The sequence below is a fragment of the Pseudophryne corroboree genome, chromosome 6 (assembly GCF_028390025.1).
Source record: "Pseudophryne corroboree isolate aPseCor3 chromosome 6, aPseCor3.hap2, whole genome shotgun sequence".
Taxonomy (NCBI): Eukaryota; Metazoa; Chordata; class Amphibia; order Anura; family Myobatrachidae; genus Pseudophryne; species Pseudophryne corroboree.
Window position 1 is genome coordinate 787,658,485 of NC_086449.1, and position 15,320 is coordinate 787,673,804.

The following is a 15,320-nucleotide window of genomic DNA, read 5'->3' on the forward strand; positions in this document are numbered from 1 at the left end:
CTTGTGAATTGTTTCCCATACTGCCTCCTTGTCGGAGGGAGACCTTGGTAAACCAGACTTCAGGAGCCTGCGAAGGGGAAACGTCTCGACATTCCAATCTGTACCCCTGGGATACTACATGTAGGATCCAGGGGTCCTGTACGGTCCCAGCGTCATGCTGAGAGCTTGGCAGAAGCGGTGGAACGCTTCTGTTCCTGGGAATGGGCTGCCTGCTGCAGTCTTCTTCCCTTTCCTCTATCCCTGGGCAGATATGACTCTTATAGGGACGAAAGGACTGAGGCTGAAAAGACGGTGTCTTTTTCTGGAGAGATGTGACTTAGGGTAAAAACGGTGGATTTTCCAGCAGTTGCCGTGGCCACCAGGTCCGATGGACCGACCCCAAATAACTCCTCTTCCTTTATACGGCAATACACCTTTGTGCCGTTTGGAATCTGCATCACCTGACCACTGTCGTGTCCATAAACATCTTCTGGCAGATATGGACATCGCACTTACTCTTGATGCCAGAGTGCAAATATCCCTCTGTGCATCTCGCATATATAGAAAATGCATCCTTTAAATGCTCTATAGTCAATAAAATACTGTCCCTGTCAAGGGTATCAATATTTTTAGTCAGGGAATCCGACCAAGCCACCCCAGCTCTGCACATCCAGGCTGAGGCGATCGCTGGTCGCAGTATAACACCAGTATGTGTGTATATACTTTTTATGATATTTTCCAGCCTCCTGTCAGCTGGCTCCTTGAGGACGGCCCTATCTATAGACGGTACCGCCACTTGTTTTGATAAGCGTGTGAGCGCCTTATCCACCCTAAGGGGTGTTTCCCAACGCGCCCTAACTTCTGGCGGGAAAGGGTATACCGCCCATAATTTTCTATCGGGGGGAACCCACGCATCATCACACACTTCATTTAATTTATCTGATTCAGGAAAAACTACGGTAGTTTTTTCACATCCCACATAATACCCTTTTTTGTGGTACTTGTAGTATCAGAAATATGTAACACCTCCTTCATTGCCCTTAACGTGTGGCCCTAATAAGGAATACGTTTGTTTATTCACCGTCGACACTGGATTCAGTGTCCGTGTCTGTGTCGACCGACTAAAGTAAACGGGCGTTTTAAAACCCCTGACGGTGTTTCTGAGACGTCTGGACCGGTACTAATTGTTTGTCGGCCGTCTCATGTCGTCAACCGACCTTGCAGCGTGTTGACATTATCACGTAATTCCCTAAATAAGCCATCCATTCCGGTGTCGACTCCCTAGAGAGTGACATCACCATTACAGGCAATTGCTCCGCCTCCTCACCAACATCGTCCTCATACATGTCGACACACACGTACCGACACACAGCACACACACAGGGAATGCTCTGATAGAGGACAGGACCCACTAGCCCTTTGGAGAGACAGAGGGAGAGTTTGCCAGCACACACCAAAAACGCTATAATTATATAGGGACAACCTTATATAAGTGTTTTCCCTTATAGCATCTTTTATATATTTCTAACGCCAAATTAGTGCCCCCCCCTCTCTGTTTTAACCCTGTTTCTGTAGTGCAGTGCAGGGGAGAGCCTGGGAGCCTTCCCTCCAGCCTTTCTGTGAGGGAAAATGGCGCTGTGTGCTGAGGAGATAGGCCCCGCCCCTTTTTCAGCGGGCTCGTCTCCCGCTCTTTAATGGATTCTGGCAGGGGTTAAATATCTCCATATAGCCCCCTGAGGCTATATGTGAGGTATTTTTAGCCAAAAAAGGTTTTCATTTGCCTCCCAGGGCGCCCCCCTCCCAGCGCCCTGCACCCTCAGTGACTGCCGTGTGAAGTGTGCTGAGAGGAAATGGCGCACAGCTGCAGTGCTGTGCGCTACCTTAAGAAGACTGAGGAGTCTTCTGCCGCCGATTCTGGACCTCTTCTCGTTTCAGCATCTGCAAGGGGGCCGGCGGCGAGGCTCCGGTGACCATCCAGGCTGTACCTGTGATCGTCCCGCTGGAGCTAATGTCCAGTAGCCAAAGAAGCCAATCCATCCTGCACGCAGGTGAGTTCACTTCTTCTCCCCTAAGTCCCTCGTTGCAGTGATCCTGTTGCCAGCAGGACTCACTGTAAAATAAAAAACCTAAGCTAAACTTTTCTAAGCAGCTCTTTAGGAGAGCCACCTAGATTGCACCCTTCTCGGCCGGGCACAAAAATCTAACTGAGGCTTGGAGGAGGGTCATAGGGGGAGGAGCCAGTGCACACCACCTGATCCTAAAGCTTTACTTTTTGTGCCCTGTCTCCTGCGGAGCCGCTATTCCCCATGGTCCTTTCAGGAACCCCAGCATCCACTAGGACGATAGAGAAATATATATATATATATATATATATATATATATTTCTCTATGTGTGTATATAATATATATATATGTGTATGTATGTATATATATATATAGCACCCCTGGAGAAGTCAAATGAGATGAAAAACGTCATGCGAGTTCCCACCTAAAAAAAGAAGCCACCAGATGTCCACAAGGACCTCACAACTGCTTGAAGGGTGGAGTGGACTTCAGTACCCACTTGGTTTTACAATGCCTATTTTAGCAAGTACAAACACTTATACAATTTTATCTTCCAATGGAATAGATTTTAATGGTATACTAAAAAAGGAGTGGCCTGTGGTCTTTTCTGGGTGCTATCGATGCAAGGGTGATTTTTATAGGACCATTACAGAAGATGGGAAATTGAAAGAAGTTACAAGCGACTTGTGACATATCGAGAGAGAAAAAAAAAAAAAAAGACAATCAATTCAATATTACAAAAGAAAAGCAACACACATTTTATGTAGGCAAATCAACTTAAGATCTATATTCTATTTTTTTTTATATTTTTTACTGAAATACTATACTATTAATACTAAACATTTTTGCATCATTTACATACAGTATATACACATACATATAATGTATGCAATATCCTCCCCCCATCAATAACACCCCCCCTCCCCCATCAATAACACAGGCGATGTGAAACGGTAGTCGTGTTTTAACTAGAGATGAGCGCCTGAAATTTTTCGGGTTTTGTGTTTTGGTTTTGGGTTCGGTTCCGCGGCCGTGTTTTGGGTTCGAACGCGTTTTGGCAAAACCTCACCGAATTTTTTTTGTCGGATTCGGGTGTGTTTTGGATTCGGGTGTTTTTTTCAAAAAACACTAAAAAACAGCTTAAATCATAGAATTTGGGGGTCATTTTGATCCCAAAGTATTATTAACCTCAAAAACCATAATTTACACTCATTTTCAGTCTATTCTGAATACCTCACACCTCACAATATTATTTTTAGTCCTAAAATTTGCACCGAGGTCGCTGTGTGAGTAAGATAAGCGACCCTAGTGGCCGACACAAACACCGGGCCCATCTAGGAGTGGCACTGCAGTGTCACGCAGGATGTCCCTTCCAAAAAACACTCCCCAAACAGCACATGACGCAAAGAAAAAAAGAGGCGCAATGAGGTAGCTGTGTGAGTAAGATTAGCGACCCTAGTGGCCGACACAAACACCGGGCCCATCTAGGAGTGGCACTGCAGTGTCACGCAGGATGGCCCTTCCAAAAAACCCTCCCCAAACAGCACATGACGCAAAGAAAAAAAGAGGCGCAATGAGGTAGCTGTGTGAGTAAGATTAGCGACCCTAGTGGCCGACACAAACACCGGGCCCATCTAGGAGTGGCACTGCAGTGTCACGCAGGATGTCCCTTCCAAAAAACCCTCCCCAAACAGCACATGACGCAAAGAAAAAAAGAGGCTTTTTACTGATATTTGGTGTTTTGGATTTGACATGCTCTGTACTATGACATTGGGCATCGGCCTTGGCAGACGACGTTGCTGGCATTTCATCGTCTCGGCCATGACTAGTGGCAGCAGCTTCAGCACGAGGTGGAAGTGGATCTTGATCTTTCCCTAATTTTGGAACCTCAACATTTTTGTTCTCCATATTTTAATAGGCACAACTAAAAGGCACCTCAGGTAAACAATGGAGATGGATGGATTGGATACTAGTATACAATTATGGACGGGCTGCCGAGTGCCGACACAGAGGTAGCCACAGCCGTGAACTACCGCACTGTACTGTGTCTGCTGCTAATATATAGACTGGTTGATAAAGAGATAGTATACTCGTAACTAGTATGTATGTATAAAGAAAGAAAAAAAAACCACGGTTAGGTGGTATATACAATTATGGACGGGCTGCCGAGTGCCGACACAGAGGTAGCCACAGCCGTGAACTACCGCACTGTACTGTGTCTGCTGATAATATATAGACTGGTTGATAAAGAGATAGTATACTCGTAACTAGTATGTATGTATAAAGAAAGAAAAAAAAACCACGGTTAGGTGGTATATACAATTATGGACGGGCTGCCGAGTGCCGACACAGAGGTAGCCACAGCCGTGAACTACCGCACTGTACTGTGTCTGCTGCTAATATATAGACTGGTTGATAAAGAGATAGTATACTCGTAACTAGTATGTATGTATAAAGAAAGAAAAAAAAACCACGGTTAGGTGGTATATACAATTATGGACGGGCTGCCGAGTGCCGACACAGAGGTAGCCACAGCCGTGAACTACCGCACTGTACTGTGTCTGCTGCTAATATATAGACTGGTTGATAAAGAGATAGTATACTCGTAACTAGTATGTATGTATAAAGAAAGAAAAAAAAACCACGGTTAGGTGGTATATACAATTATGGACGGGCTGCCGAGTGCCGACACAGAGGTAGCCACAGCCGTGAACTACCGCACTGTACTGTGTCTGCTGCTAATATATAGACTGGTTGATAAAGAGATAGTATACTCGTAACTAGTATGTATGTATAAAGAAAGAAAAAAAAACCACGGTTAGGTCACTGGTATATACAATTATGGACGGGCTGCCGAGTGCCGACACAGAGGTAGCCACAGCCGTGAACTACCGCACTGTACTGTCTGCTGCTAATATAGACTGGTTGATAAAGAGATAGTATACTACTAATATTATATACTGGTGGTCAGGTCACTGGTCACTAGTCACACTGGCAGTGGCACTCCTGCAGCAAAAGTGTGCACTGTTTAATTTTAATATAATATTATGTACTCCTGGCTCCTGCTATAACCTATAACTGGCACTGCAGTAGTGCTCCCCAGTCTCTCCCACAATTATAAGCTGTGTGAGCTGAGCAGTCAGACAGATATATAATATATATAGATGATGCAGCACACTGGCCTGAGCCTGAGCAGTGCACACAGATATGGTATGTGACTGAGTCACTGTGTGCTGTGTATCGCTTTTTTCAGGCAGAGAACGGATTATAAATAAAAGTGGTGGTCACTGGTCACTATCAGCAAAACTCTGCACTGTACACTACTGAGTACTCCTAATGCTCCCCAAAATTAGTAAATCAAGTGTCTCTCTAATCTATTCTAATTCTAAACGGAGAGGACGCCAGCCACGTCCTCTCCCTATCAATCTCAATGCACGTGTGAAAATGGCGGCGACGCGCGGCTCCTTATATAGAATCCGAGTCTCGCGATAGAATCCGAGCCTCGCGAGAATCCGACAGCGTCATGATGACGTTCGGGCGCGCTCGGGTTAACCGAGCAAGGCGGGAAGATCCGAGTCGCTCGGACCCGTGAAAAAAAACATGAAGTTCTGGCGGGTTCGGATTCAGAGAAACCGAACCCGCTCATCTCTAGTTTTAACAAAATGATTCTTTCATTGGGCTCTGTTAAATGGGTGTAATCTTCTTAAATGCAATACACTTGGCTTTGCTGACCTACCGCCTGGCAAGATAAAATAAAGTGTTTGCATATTAAATTACGGGAAGAATAAAAGCAACTCTTTCCTTGTGTATTAAGGGCTAAAGTTTATTGACTGCTAAGATCCTCATATGACTAGGCTAAATAGAAACGTGTATATCAATAGATATGTGTGTCTAGGTTCATACACAGAGACACAGTAGTGTATAGATAATATGCAATAAGCATACACTGTACGCAAAGTTTTTGCTACCTTGTTATATTATAATTTAGTTGAGATTATTATTACTTTTATGGGCCTGTCATCAACCCTGTGGTTCAAAGTTTATTTCCACTACTAGGATCTACGCAGTTCCAGAACTTTAATGTGACTATGGGCCGGATGTAACATAGGCAAACGCAGGAGGGGTTTCCGGTTGCCTAGAAACCCCCCTTCTCTTGGCATGTGGCTCAGATTTTGACAATAGCAACAGTATATAATAAGATTACTAGAGCTGATGCCACATCATGCAAGTTAAGAGACAGAGCAGAGCTGCTGCACATGCCCAGTGGTATCAGCTTCTTCTATCAAGTTTGCGAAGTGTGGATCTGAGCATTCAGTCAGTGCAGTGGGACAGGAGCCTTATCAGGAGGTGGGAGAATGTGTGCTAAGAGAGTGCAGTACTTTGCGTATTTATTTATTTATTATAGTATGTTTAACCTTTATCTTATTTATATTATTTAAATGTTTTATACAGTCTATACTATAGACCATCTATAGTGTTACATATTAATACTGTATTCCATGTTCTGGTAGACTGTGGATTACATATGGAAAAAAAACCCCCACTTGAAATCCTGTGTTTGCCACTGGGATGTAATGCCATCCGAGTTTGCCGGAGGTGCGGGTTGCCGGCTGAACTCAGACATTTTTTTAAAGCGGTTTTGTCTGGTAAATGATTGCTGCTTTAAAAAAAAAAATGTCTGAGATCGTCCGGCATCCCGCTCCTCTGGCAAACTTGGACGGCGTTACATCCGTCCCTTGATCTCTCTCTCTAATATTGTGTTTCTGTGTGATACCTATAATGAGGACACTAACCACAATGACTTACAAACGCTCTTCCTACCACCGTATTCAACTTTTCAGAAACAATTTATTGATATTGTCGGTCTCCACTTGGTCTCGTAAAAAGATCAGTGCAACAGTGCTGGTAAAATTGCATCCGAATATTGCTGCAAACATGTCCCATCTACATGCATTAATTGTTATTAGCAGGTGTGACGTCAGCGCGTTTCATCTGCCGATTCATTTTCAGCAGCTGCAATTAGTGTTTTTGTCCAGCGGATAAAAAAAAAATACTGGACAAATACGTTTTATTTTAGTCAGTGGAATCTGACAACAACCTGGAACAAAGAAGCGTAGTCACTGCTGTAAAACTGCGGTTTGGAGCTACTTTTTTCTTTGTTTGTCAATGTTTAAAGTCCACTAAAAAACAGTATTTATAGCCGCAACTGTATCCGTGGTTGGAGGGAGAAGAAAATCTCTAGAAAGTTACTGAACTGCTCATGAAAATACTGTAAACTCTTTACTTTTGCGCCCTGGAAGAACACGCTGATAAGCTGCTTGTGTGAAACTACCAAGAGACGCTTTGACAGGTATCCAGATGCTAGGTCGACATGACTAAGGTTGTCGGTCATTAGGTCGACCACTATTTGTCGACATGCATTAGGTCAACATGGCAAAAAGTTCAACATGGGAAAGGCTGACATGAGTTTTTTTAATTAATTTAAAAAAAGTCATACTTTCGTAGAATGTGACTGGATATAGTAACCCTGCCCGCAGTATAGCAAGCAAAGTGAGCCAAGCAAGGGGACGGGCAGGGCTGTTTCTAGCCAATTTGGCTCCCAGTGCGAGATTTAAAAATGCGCCCCCCCCCCATTGACATAAAAAAAGGCGCCACCCCCATAGCTATAAAAAAGCATGCGCGCGCTCCCTACAAGGTCTCATCTGATATCATCACGGACACCACAGGGGGAAAAAAATCAAAAGTCCCCATTTTACACAGTACGGCAGGCAAGAGTCCCCATTTTACACATTACAGCAGGCACGTGTCCCCATTTTACACAGTGCGGCAGGCAAATGTCCCCATTTTACACAGTACGGCAGGCAAGAGTCCCCATTTTACACAGTACGGCAGGCAAGAGTCCCCATTTTACACAGTACGGCAGGCAAGAGTCCCCATTTTATACAGTACGGCAGGCAAGTGTCCCCATTTTACACAGTACGGCAGGCAAGAGTCCCCATTTTACACAGTACGGCAGGCAAGAGTCCCCATTTTACACAGTACGGCAGGCAAGAGTCCCCATTTTACACAGTACGGCAGGCAAGAGTCCCCATTTTACACAGTACGGCAGGCAAGAGTCCCCATTTTATACAGTACGGCAGGCAAGTGTCCCCATTTTACACAGTACGGCAGGCAAGATTCCCCATTTTACACAGTACGGCAGGCAAGAGTCCCCATTTTACACAGTACGGCAGGCAAGAGTCCCCATTTTACACAGTACGGCAGGCAAGAGTCTCCATTTTACACAGTACGGCAGACAAGAGTCCCCGTTTTATACAGTATGGCAGGCAAGAGTCCCCATTTTATATAGTACGGCAGGCAAGTGTCAAGTGGGGGGGTAGGAAGGGAGGGGGGAGAGAGAGAGACTACTTACATTTGAAGAGGTTCTTCCCGCTCTTCGGGCCGCCTCTCCTTCCATGCGCCGGCCGCCTCCTTCTTCTAGCTTGTCTCCCCCTCCTCTTGTCATCAGTACAGTACTCCTGCTGGGGGGGGCGGAGTTTCACGGAATGACGCGATTGCGTCGTGACGTCATGACGCAACCGCATCATTCCGCGAAACTCCGCCCCCCGAGCAGGTGTATTCAGGAGGAGGGGGAGACAAGGACCCTCAAAGTGCCGCGGCGGGCTCCCCGTGCGGTTGCACAGCTCACCTACCGCAAGAAACGGCACTGGGGACGGGACGCACTAATTGGCATTCCTGGTCACTTTACAGAGTAAATGACAGAAGAAAATAAAATTCATGTTGACCTTTTCATGCGTCGACCTTTTTGCCATGTCGACCAAGCGCCTGTAGGCCTTCTGGTGTTGATCTAATAACTGTCAACCTTTTTAAGGTCTGCCGTATGATCCATAACCCTTTGGCAGTGTGTTTCTCAGCATTTTACAGTGTTATAAAATATAACAAACTTTTATGCGTTGACTTTTCAGTTTTATTCTTAGACATTTTGCACTTGCAATTGAATCCTGATAAATACTACAGCCCAGTATTTTATTGACCCTTTTGTTTACTTTATTTATTTTGCTTTTTTTGAAAATGGTAAATATGTTATATGACTCCTTAAATGAATTTCAGGGTGCAATCAAAGCCGTAATGATGGTAACATTTACGGGTGTGGTTCATCAAATCGACAGTGTCTAGGTCGACAATGTTTAGGTCGACCACTATAGGTCGACAGTCACTAGGTCGACATGGATGGAAGGTCGACAGGATTTCTAGGTCGACATGTGCTAGGTCGACAGGTCTAAAGGTCGACATGATGATTTTTTGTGTGTGTGTCGTTTTCTTCGTAGAGTGACCGGGATCCCAAATTAGTGCACCGCGTCCCCTCGCATGGCTCGCTTCGCTCGCCATGCTTCGGGCATGGTGCCTTCGCTTCGCTCGGCACACTTTACCGTTCCAATTGTAGTCCACGTGGATCGTTAAGTATGAAAAAATTCAAAAAAATTCAAAAAAATGTGAAAAACTCATGTCGACCTTTAGACCTGTCGACCTAGCACATGTCGACCTAGAAACCCTGTCGACCTTCCATCCATGTCGACCTATAGTGGTCGACATAAACATTGTCGACCTAGACACTGTCAATCTTCAGACCGGATCCCAACATTTACATATAAATGCACAGTTCCGCTATTAAGGTTTTGATGAAAACTGCAAGATAAAAATACATCCATTTGGCGGTGTTCTTTTCTGCTGCTCCAGTAGCCTAACTTTTTTCATTTGTTTTGCGGTAGAGAGCAATAAGATTTACATTATCAAAGACACGTGACTGCACCTTCACGCACGCATAGGCATTGCGATCACCGCACATGCGCAGTCTGCCGATAATCACTCTGTTGCGTGACCATCGGCCATTGCGTACAAACATAGAATAGGCCCAATGTCTGACGTGTTGCGGTGCTGTTTGGAATCTCAGTGGCTTGAGTTATATATTTTTTTTTTTTGTTAAAGCATCAAACCACAATGCAATGTATAAAGCAGCTTTACAGTATAGGCCCGGCAAAATCATTCTTCATTTATCTTTGTGAAGCCTTTGAAAATCTAGCAGAAGTAATACTAACAGATGTTTGCTCATTTCTACAAAATAAAAAGGTATCCAGCGATCTAGAATTGTCATAAATAAATAATTGCAGGTTATTATCTGAGGCATTTACTCTGACGGATAGGTGTTGGGATATCATGCATTTTACATCACCCACGTTAATTTATATTTATAAGGTTTGTTTTCTTCCTTCATTGTGGAGGAATTTTCTTTCTTCTTGGGCTTCATTATTTTTTTGTGTTTGCCATATATTATTTTTAAAATACTTGAGAAATGTAAAGTTATGTATCACGCATAATGAGTTAGCAGCATACAGAGCAAGTACAGTTGAATTTTTGTACATAATGATCAATATATATATACTAGTGATGTGCACCGGAAGTTTTTCGGGTTTTGGTTTTGGATTCGGTTCCGCTGCCGTGTTTTGGATTCGGACGCGTTTTGGCAAAACCTCCCTGAAATTTTTTTGTCGGATTAGGGTGTGTTTTAGATTCGGGTGTTTTTTTTACAAAAAACCCTCAAAAACAGCTTAAATCATAGAATTTGGGGGTCATTTTGATCCCATAGTATTATTAACCGCAATAACCATAATTTCCACTCATTTTCAGTCTATTCTGAACACCTCACACCTCACAATAATATTTTTAGTCCTAAAATTTGCACCAAGGTCGCTGGATGGCCAAGCTAAGCGACCCAAGTGGCCGACACAAACACCTGGCCCATCTAGGAGTGGCACTGCAGTGTCAGACAGGATGGCCGATTTAAAAAATTGTCCCCAAACAACATAAGATGCAAAGAAATAAACAGGTGCAATGAGGTAGCTGTGTGACTAAGCTAAGCGACACAAGTGGCCGACACAAACACCTGGCCCATCTAGGAGTGGCACTGCAGTGTCAGACAGGATGGCAGATTTAAAAAATAGTCCCCAAACAGCACATGATGCAAAGAAAAAAAGAGGTGCAATAAGGTAGCTGTGTGACTAAGCTAAGCAACACAAGTGGCCGACACAAACACCTGGCCCATCTAGGAGTGGCACTGCAGTTTTCTAGTGAGAGGATGAGTGCTTCCATCCTCATGTGAATCTGAACCACTAGCCATGAACATAGGCCAGGGCCTCAGCCGTTCCTTGCCACTCCGTGTCGTAAATGGCATATTGGCAAGTTTACGCTTCTCATCAGACGCTTTTAATTTTGATTTTTGGGTCATTTTACTGAACTTTTGTAGTATACTTGACGACACAGAGGTAGAGCAGTGGACTACTGTACCGTATTGCTATATATTATATACTGGTGGTCAGCAAAATTCTGCACTGTCCTCCTACTATATATACTACTGCACAACTAAAATGCACCACAGGTATAGATGGATAGTATACTTGACGACACAGAGGTAGGTAGAGCAGTGGCCTACTGTGCCGTACTGCTATAGATTATATACTGGTGGTCAGCAAAATTCTGCACTGTCCTCCTACTATATATACTGCGCACAACTAAAATGCACCACAGGTATGGATGGATAGTATACTTGACGACACAGAGGTAGGTAGAGCAGTGGCCTACTGTACCGTACTGCTATATATTATATACTGGTGGTCAGCAAAATTCTGCACTGTCCTCCTACTATATATACTGCGCACAACTAAAATGCACCACAGGTATGGATGGATAGTATACTTGACGACACAGAGGTAGGTAGAGCAGTGGACTACTGTACCGTACTGATATAATACTTGTGGTCACTGGTGAGCAAAATTCTGCACTGTCCTCCTACTATATACTACAATGCAGCACAGATATGGAGCGTTTTTCAGGCAGAGAACGTAGATATTTGCACTTGCAGCACACTGAGCACAGATATTTGCAAGCACACTGAGCACAGATATTTGCAGCACACTGAACACAACTGAGAGAACACTGCACATCCTCTCCCTATCATCTCCAATGCACGAGTGAAAATGGCGGCGACGCGCGGCTCCTTATATAGAATATGAATCTCGCGAGAATCCGACAACGGGATGATGATGTTCGGGCGCGCTTGGGTTAACCGAGCAAGGCGGGAGGATCCGAGTCTGCCTCGGAACCGTGTAAAATGGGTGAAGTTCGGGGGGGTTCGGATTCCAAGGAACCGAACCCGCTCATCACTAATATATACAGTATGTGACGTGTGTGTGTATATCTATCTATCTATCTATCTATCTATCTATCTATCTATCTATCTATCTATCTATCAGGGAAGTGTGGTGAGTAAATGGCTCAGGAGGTACTGGCTAGCACCAGAGTCAGATTTACATGCAATATATGAGCCAAAGGGTGCATGTGGGTATTATACACAGGTGTGGCAGTATAAACTCCTGGAAATCTGGTGAGTTTTGATCAGAGATGTGCGGAAAAGTTAGCCAGGTGAGGCACTGTCTCCCCTGCCATAGACTTTATACTCCAGAGTTTTGCCTATAAAAATGATTAGAATAATGCAAAGAAGATATTTCAAACAAATTCTTTGTATTTTTCATATACTTTATACAGTCAAAACTCCAGCACAAACGTTAGTATGACAGGAAAGGCTCTGCCTCACCAGACTCACCAGCCTCACCCCACCGCACTTCACTGGTATGTATATAATATTTTTATTATTATTATTATTATTACTACCAGTTATTTATATAGCGCGCACATATTCCACGGCGCTTTACAAAGAATATTAGGCCATTCACCAGTGGAGCTTACAATCTATATTCCCTACCACATACAGACACATTCACTCTAGGGTTAATTTTGTGGGGATTCAATTAACCTACCTGTATATTTTTGGATTGTGGGAGGAAACCGGAGTACCCGGAGGAAACGCACTCAAGTACGGGGAGAATATACAAACTCCACACAGGGCCATGGTGGGAATCGAACCCATGACCTCAGTGCTGTGAGGCAGTAATGCTAACCATTACACCATCCGTACTGCCCTATCATACATATATATATATATATATATATATATATATATATATACACACACACACACACACGCACACGTGTATCTGTATTGATACATGTATCACATCAGTCACTATGGTGAGCATGTACAAAGAACATACTGTACCATAGAGTCTCTTCTGCCGCGGTGATGGTGATTAGAGTGCTATGTATGTGTACATTACTCTGCCTAAGGTTGGAAGACTTGAAATATTGGTTAAACTGGTTCCATTTACAGTATTAAAAGCAGAGTGACTTGTACATGGGTCTGGTATAATAAATATACAGTGTCTAGGTAGACAGTCAATATTGTAGGTCGACATGCATTAAATCGACAGGTTAAGGTCAACGGGTACAGAAGATCGACAGGGCCAAAACATTGACATGACAATGGTCGACGCATGGGTTTTTTTGGGGGCCAAATCTTTTATATTTCATATTCTGTGACCACTATCAGTACAAACATAGACCCTTGTGGGCTCGCTTTGTTCGCTACGTTACTATTCCCAATAGATGTCCATATGGATAGTAAATCAAGCAAGTGTTGGGAAAACATGTGAAAACCCCCCAAAACATGTCACCTTTGTACCTGTCCATGTTAAGCGCTGTCAACCTTTTATCTGTCGATCTTTTGTACCTGTTGACCATATGGTGTTGACCTATTGACTGTCGACCAATATATTGTCGACCTGTCATCCACATACACTCGCACCTGAGCCTTTACAGGGTAAGGATTACCTTCACAAGAGAATTTTAAGCAAATGCTGACAGCAAGTTATAGCCATGGTAAATGACATTAATATGTATAATAAACAGTGGCATATGTATAATGGGTGCTGGGTGTGCAGTGCACACGGACCCTTGGGACCAAGGGGCCCCACACTATACACCCTACTCCCATATAATTATATTTATTGCTCCGAAGTCCCATGGTAGCCAATGCTGTAGACTGAAATCATGGCGGCCATTTTCCCAGTGATTTGAGCATGTGCTGTCAATATGTCCCCGGGAATAAGGAGTGGGTGCCATGTTCTCCGAGACCTGTGCATGCACAGTAGACTCTGTTACAAAGCCACAATCTACAGTGCAGCGTCCACTGCCAGACAGAAGGGGTCATTGCAGGGTCTACACATGGGCCTCCCCCTCTCTTAATCCGCCCCGCTAATAAATGTACACTGGTAACGTAAATTAATTTGGGATCAGATTTGCATTGTATTGGCCCCAATTCCAGTTTCTGCCTACACCGGAGTCGGGGATCGGGCAAATCCAACCAGGGGTGTAGAGAGCCACACCGGACCCCGGTAAAGGGGGGGCAGGCTTAAAAAAGTGAGCATTATGCCACTAATACTAAATTATTTAATAAATCACTCCACCGGGAGGGGGGGGGGGGGGGGTGCAACTGCTTCCTACCTTACTTGATCAGGAAGCGGGTCCCTCCTCCCGGGCCTGCACCATCTTCCCAATGATATTTGAGAAGATGATTCTGGCCACTAGAGAGCATAGACTCTGGCAAAATGACAGAGTCTTTGCTTTCAATGTGTGTCGCCATCTTCCCGAAGGTATCACCAGGAAGATGGCATCAGCCACAGGTATACTCTGGTGGAAGCAGCGGGTACGGGTAATTAGTACCCGCTCCCCCCCACCCTCTCGGCGCCACTGAAATCAATATGTTGGAAATCCCTAATTTGCAGATTCTGACTGAAAAATTATAGGGATTAGTGCAGAGGTTCTCAAACTCGGTCCTCGGGGGCCCACACATGTTTTGCAGGTCTCCTCACAGAATCGCAAGTGAAATAATTAGCTCCACCTGTGGACCTTTTAAAATGTGTCAGTGAGTAATTAATACACCTGTGCACCTGCTGGGTTACCTGCAAAACATGCACTGTGTGGGCTCCCGAGGACCGAGTTTGAGAACCTCTGGATTAGTGTGTCGGGCATTTTTATCATACTGAATTTCTCAGATTCCCTGACGGATCGCTGATCATTGATGTGCGCTGATTGTCTGTTTTGTTCATCAGATCGGCATCAGTGAATCGCGGTACTAATATATGGTACACATAAGTTTGGGTTTAATATCTTTCTTGTACGTTGGTAAAGAACTTTGGGGTCTGTTTACTAAGCCCTGGATGGAGATAAAATGCACGGAGATAAAGTACCAGCCAATCAGCTTCTAACTGTCATTTTTCAAACCCAGCCTGTGTGATTGGCTGGTACTTTATCTCTGTGCACTTTAT

General features: G+C 44.2%; 1 protein-coding gene across 2 annotated transcripts in view; it reads left to right on the forward strand.

Moving 5' to 3' along the window:
• ATP10B (ATPase phospholipid transporting 10B (putative)) overlaps positions 1–15,320 on the forward strand; it is a 650,716-nt gene that overhangs the window by 559,946 nt on the left and 75,450 nt on the right. The gene's annotated exons all lie outside the window — the stretch shown is intronic.